The 6,613-nt window shown below is 42.6% G+C and overlaps 1 pseudogene; it reads right to left on the bottom strand.

Annotated features, from left to right (window-relative positions):
* Nucleotides 1-388: 388 nt before the first annotated feature.
* Nucleotides 389-3,682, bottom strand: LOC135535301 (cryptochrome DASH-like; annotated as a pseudogene).
* Between the last annotated feature and the right edge of the window lie 2,931 nt (nucleotides 3,683-6,613).

Genomic DNA, 6,613 nt, shown 5'->3' with positions numbered 1-6,613 from the left:
ACATCTGTCCTATCACAGGCTGGGTCTAGTTCCCACCACCTTGGATACATCTGTCCTATCACAGGCTGGGTCTAGTTCCCACCACTGTGGTTAAATACATCTGTCCTATCACAGGCTGGGTCTAGTTCCCACCACCTTGGATACATCTTTCCTATCACAGACTGGGTCTAGTTCCCACCACTGTGGATAAATACATCTGTACTATCACAGACTGGGTCTAGTTCCCACCACTGTGGATAAATACATCTGTCCTATCACAGGCTGGGTCTAGTTCCCACCACCTTGGATACATCTGTCCTATCGCAGGCTGGGTCTAGTTCCCACCACCTTGGATACATCTGTACTATCACAGACTGGGTCTAGTTCCCACCACTGTGGTTAAATACATCTGTCCTATCACAGACTGGGTCTAGTTCCCATCACTGTGGATACATCTGTCCTATCACAGGCTGGGTCTAGTTCCCACCACCTTGGATAAATACATCTGTCCTATCACAGACTGGGTCTAGTTCCCATCACTGTGGATACATCTTTCCTATCACAGACTGGGTCTAGTTCCCACCACTGTGGATAAATACATCTGTACTATCACAGACTGGGTCTAGTTCCCACCACTGTGGATAAATACATCTGTCCTATCACAGGCTGGGTCTAGTTCCCACCACCTTGGATAAATACATCTCTACTATCACAGACTGGGTCTAGTTCCCACCACCTTGGATACATATGTACTATCCTTTCAGATCTAAGTGCAGAGGGAGGCTAGGGGTCAGAGTTAGGGGCTAGGGGTTGATTTAGTCTTGGGCACCAGCCTCACCAGTAAGTAGTGGAACCACTCGACCCCCATCCTCCAGTCTAGTCCCAGGTCCTAACCCAGGTCCCAACCCTAACACTAACCCTGGCCAGGAGCCTCACCAGTAAGTAGTGGAACCACTCGGCCCCCATCCTCCAGTCTAGTCCCAGGTCCTAACCCAGGTCCCAACCCTAACACTAACCCTGGCCAGGAGCCTCACCAAAAGGTAGTGGAACCACTCGGCCCCCATCCTCCAGTCTAGTCCCAGGTCCTTGGTGAGGAAGCTGGCTACGTTTTGGCGACCCCTGTTAGACATGAACCCCGTCAGCGCCAGCTCGCATGTTGGCGTCAACGAACGGCACCCCGGTACGACCCTCTAGAACAACGAGAAAGAGGAGTTACAACAACTCAGTAGTATGAGAGATGATAGTTTGAACATTGTTACGGTATATTTCCCACAGTGCATCCCACAGACGTTCTGTTCCCTTGCCTTATACAGCTCTGTGTCGTCACCTCGTAGATCAGAGTGGTATTGTAAAGACTATAGATTTGTAATGATTTCTCCCTAACCTTTCCATGCATTGAACAGATTCATGTCCTTCTTCCAAGGGATGGATTTGTCCTGAAGGCCTGATGAAAACACATAACCACCATGAGATAATGTGCAATAAGCTTCAGATGACAACATATACAACTGGCTTTCCAACTTTACCTTTGATGTCAAACAATCTGTCTCCGTATTTGGCTCCTACAAACTTGAAATAGTCTCTCCAAAGCAGCTCAAATACTACCCTGTTGGAAGACATGTACCGTCAGTCTTGCTTAATAAAACCCCGGCCACTTCTTCTATTCAATTCACAGTCTACTCAGTTACCTGAACTAAGTACACTAAAAAGGTGCATCTACCACCTGTTTTCTCACCCTGGCTCATCACAGCTATAGTACAAGTTAAACATTTGGACACTCATTCCAGGGTTTTTCTTTATTGTTACTATTTTCACATTGTAGAATAGTGAAGACATCAAAATATTAAATAACACATACGGAATCATATAGTAAGAAAAAAAAAAAAGTTTAATAAAAATATATTTTATATATTAGATTCTTCAAAGTCGCCATCCTTTTGCCTTGATGCCAGCCTTACTATGTAGAAAATAGTAGAAATAAAAACCCTGGAATGAGTAGGTGTTCTAAAACCTGACTGGTATTGGTACATAACAGGAGACAAACATGGATTTAGTGACTGATCTCATCATGTTCCTGAAAACAACAGGATACGAGATAGCAGGAAGGAACTCACCAGTATGTGCTCTGATTGGCTGTTCGTTCACTCTCGTACTTCTTGATCTGTTGGTAGATATACCTGGGGAGATACAGCCTATAGCCAACCTGTAGAATACAGTTATAGATACAGTCTATAGTTTTTTGCCAGCGCTGAAGACATCCATTTCGGTCTGCAAATACATTTTATAGTGAGTGCATACATTTTCATACTGGTCCCCTGTGGGAATTGAACCCACAACCCTGGTGTTGCAAGCACCAATATTCCCAAAAAATGGTGTTGTTTTCCATGTTATTTGATCAAGAAGAATATTTAGTTTGATGTGGATGTTTTGTGTCTTTGCCCATAACTATGGACCATTTGATGTAAATGTTTGAGGACAGGGTTTTGTTCTTTCTGGATTACATTAGAATGACAATTGCAGGGCAACAACTCTTACAATTCCAACGATTGAATCTTATAAGCTACTGTTCTTAATCATACAACTAAGTTTTTGCTAAAGTGAAGACGCTGAAAAACATTGTTGCCTGCACTACAGACATCTATATCGGTTTGCTAATACTAGTAAAGGCTCAGTGAACTACTTTTACTTTATTCTGATTGTTCAGGGGGTGCTGCAGTACCCTCAACACCCGTACTTCCCGTGGCTATGCTGGTACTTACCATGGGGAAAATTTTGTGGAATAGTCCAGTCCTATCAGGCCGTTGCGAGTCTCCTTGTAGGTAGCCACAGCATCCTGCATGAGACACATACCAGCTGTATCACAATATCCTACACTACAAACACATACAGTACCAGTCAAAAGTTTGGACACCAAATCATTCAAGGGTTTCTTTATTTTAGTATTTTCTACATTGTAGAATAATAGTGAAGACATCAGAACTATGAAATAACACACATGGAATCATGTAGTAAACAAAAGTGTTAAACAAATCAAAATATATTTTATATTCTTCAAAGTAGCCACCCTTTGCCTTGATGACAGCTTTGCACACTCTTGACATTCTCTCAACCAGCTTCATGAGGAATGCTTTTCCAAACAGTCTTGAAGGAGTTCCCACATATGCTGAGCACATGTTGGCTGCTTTTCCGTCACTCTGCGGTCCAACTCTCAAACATCTCAAATTGGGTTGAGGTCAGGTGATTGTGGAGGCCAGGTCATCTGATGCAGCACTCCATCACTCTCCTTCTTAGTAAAATAGCCCTTACACAGCCTGGAGGTGTGTTGGGTCAGTGTTCAGTTGAAAACAAATGATAGACCCACAAAGCGCAAACCAGATGGGATGGCATATCGCTGCAGAATGCTGTGGCAGCCATGCTGGTTAAGTGTGCCTTGAAATCTGAATAAATCACTGACAGTGTCACTAGCAAAGCACCATCACACCTCCTACTCCATGCTTCACAGTGGGAACCACACATGCAGAGATCATCTGTTCACCTATTCTGCGTCTCACAAAGACAAGGAGGTTGGAACCAAAAAATATCAAATTTGGACTCATCAGACCAAAGGACAGATTTCCACTGGTCCAATGTCCATTGCTCGTGTTTCTTGGCCCAAGCAAGTCTCTTCTTATTATCGGTGTCCTTTAGTAGTGGTTTCTTTGCAGCAATTCAACCATGAAGGCATGATTAGGGTTAGGCATGCAGTCTCCTCCGAACAGTTGATGTTGAGATGTGTCTGTTACTTGAACTCTGTGAAGCATTTATTTGGGTTGCAATTTCTGGTAACCCTAATGAACTTAACTCTGGGTCCTCCATTCCTGTGGCGGTCCTCATGAGAGACAGTTTCATTATAGTGCTTGATGGTTTTTGGGACTGCACTTGAAGAAACTTTCATAGTTCTTGACATTTTCAGATTAAGACATGAAGGTGAGTCAAAGTAATGATGGTCTGTCATTTCTCTTTGCTTATTTGAGCCGTTTGTGCTATAATATGGATTTGGTCTTTTACCAAAAGGGCTATCTATCACAACACAACTGATAGGCTCAAAGCATTATGGAAAGAAATTCCACAAATTCACTTTTAACAAGGCACACATGCTAATTTAAATGCATTCCAGGTGACTACCTCATGAAGCTGGTTGAGAGAATGCCAAGAGTATACAAAGCTGTCATCAAGGCAAAGGTGGCTACTTTGAAGAATCTCAAATATATTTTGTTTTGTTTAACACTTTTTTGGTTACTACATGATTCCATACGTGTTATTTCATAGTTTTGATGTCTTCACTATTATTCTACAATGCAGAAAATAGTCAAAATAAACCCTGGTATGAGTAGGTGTGTCCAAACTTTTGACTGTTATTGTATGTCTGCTATATTATCATTGGACCAAATGAAAGGTTTTCATGATGAATGTACCACTACTACTTTAACACGAGTAACATGTTCCTATCCAAGGCTGTGTAGATCATGCAGTGACATCCACCACACGAAAGCAGCCAGGGCTCCACTTAACAGCTAACTACCTGCACCACACCATTTAGACTTTGATGAGAGCCCCAGTCCTATACACCATGACGTGTGACCAGGGAGGGAGGTTGACGTGTGACCAGGGAGGGAGGTTGACGTGTGACCAGGGAGGGAGGTTGACGTGTGACCAGGGAGGGAGGTTGACGTGTGACATGTGACTTGGGAGGGGAGGTTGATGTGTGACATGTGACTAGGGAGGGGAGGTTGATATTGACTTTTCTTACTAGCACTGATGTTGCTGATACATTCTCCAAAAATTACTGAACTGTCCTCAAACACTTGTCCCTGTAGTGGTGCCCTGTGAGGTATGGGTACATAATTGTACCCTTGCAGTTCGTACCCATACCCATTCTTTCCAGCACCACCCCAATATCAAAATATGCAAAAATAGTTCTCGTTTCTATGTTTGGGAGTAAACAGAGAGGAAGATATGTTTCCAATGACATAATCAACCAATTAGCAAGCCTCATCATAATAACAGGAGATGCACACCGATGACATCATTGGAAACACATATCTTCCTCTATATTCTTTTTACCACAAAACCTAGAAATGTGCAATTATCACATACTGTGTGTTGATGTTGGGGTGGTGCTGGAGATTATGTTGACATTTTCCTTTAAAAGAGACAAAAGGTACAAAATGTGCCTTTTTAGAGTAGCACCACAGTGACAATGAGTTCTGTTCCTTTAAAGTTGCAAAACCTCATCCCCGACCAGCAACTGTTAAGCCAACACCTTGTTAAGGTCTCCCAGTCAGGTTAAGGTCACTACAATATAAATTAAAACTCTTTATTATTACATGATCTTAACTAAACATTTATAAAGACTTCTGAACTAGCAGTGGTCATGCTTCAAACTTTAATTAGCATAACCATAGACCACTTAAAAGATGGGTACAACACTTTCACTCACAGGTCGCCAAAAATAACTAAGTGAAAGCCACGCCCCCACTCAGTCACCGCCCTCCACCCCAATGAGTGTACCTTTATATTCAAATATATGTACCATTGTACTAGTTTAACCGCACATGTACCTTAAGGCAGTGAACAAAACAAGGTGAGATCATCTACCTCTGAAGGTACATGATGTGTAGACTTTATGTACCTCAGAGAACAATACCGGACCTTAACCTACATTATAACAGAACACTACCGGACCCCAACCGACATTATAACAGAACACTACCGGACCTTAACCTACATTATAACAGAACAATACCGGACCCTAACCTACATTATAACAGAACACTACCGGACCCTAACCGACATTATAACAGAACACTACCGGACCCTAACCGACATTATAACAGAACACTACCGGACCCTAACCTACATTATAACAGAACACTACCGGACCTTAACCTACATTATAACAGAACAATACCGGACCCTAACCGACATTATAACAGAACACTACCGGACCCTAACCGACATTATAACAGAACAATACCGGACCCTAACCGACATTACAACAGAACACTACCGGACCCTAACCTACATTATAACAGAACACTACCGGACCCTAACCGACATTACAACAGAACAATACCGGACCCTAACCTACATTACAACAGAACACTACCGGACCCTAACCTACATTATAACAGAACACTACCGGACCTTAACCTACATTATAACAGAACAATACCGGACCCTAACCGACATTATAACAGAACACTACCGGACCCTAACTGACATTACAACAGAACACTACCGGACCCTAACCTACATTACAACAGAACACTACCGGACCCTAACCTACATTATAACAGAACAATACCGGACCCTAACCGACATTATAACAGAACAATACCGGACCCTAACCGACATTATAACAGAACACTACCGGACCCTAACCGACATTATAACAGAACAATACCGGACCCTAACCGACATTATAACAGAACAATACCGGACCCTAACCTACATTATAACAGAACAATACCGGACCCTAACCTACATTATAACAGAACAATACCGGACCCTAACCTACATTATAACAGAACAATACCGGACCCTAACCTACATTATAACAGAACAATACCGGACCCTAACCTACATTACAACA

The sequence above is a fragment of the Oncorhynchus masou genome, unplaced genomic scaffold (genome assembly GCF_036934945.1).
Source record: "Oncorhynchus masou masou isolate Uvic2021 unplaced genomic scaffold, UVic_Omas_1.1 unplaced_scaffold_4750, whole genome shotgun sequence".
Taxonomy (NCBI): domain Eukaryota; kingdom Metazoa; phylum Chordata; class Actinopteri; order Salmoniformes; family Salmonidae; genus Oncorhynchus; species Oncorhynchus masou.
This window is presented reverse-complemented; position numbering and strand designations above follow the sequence as displayed.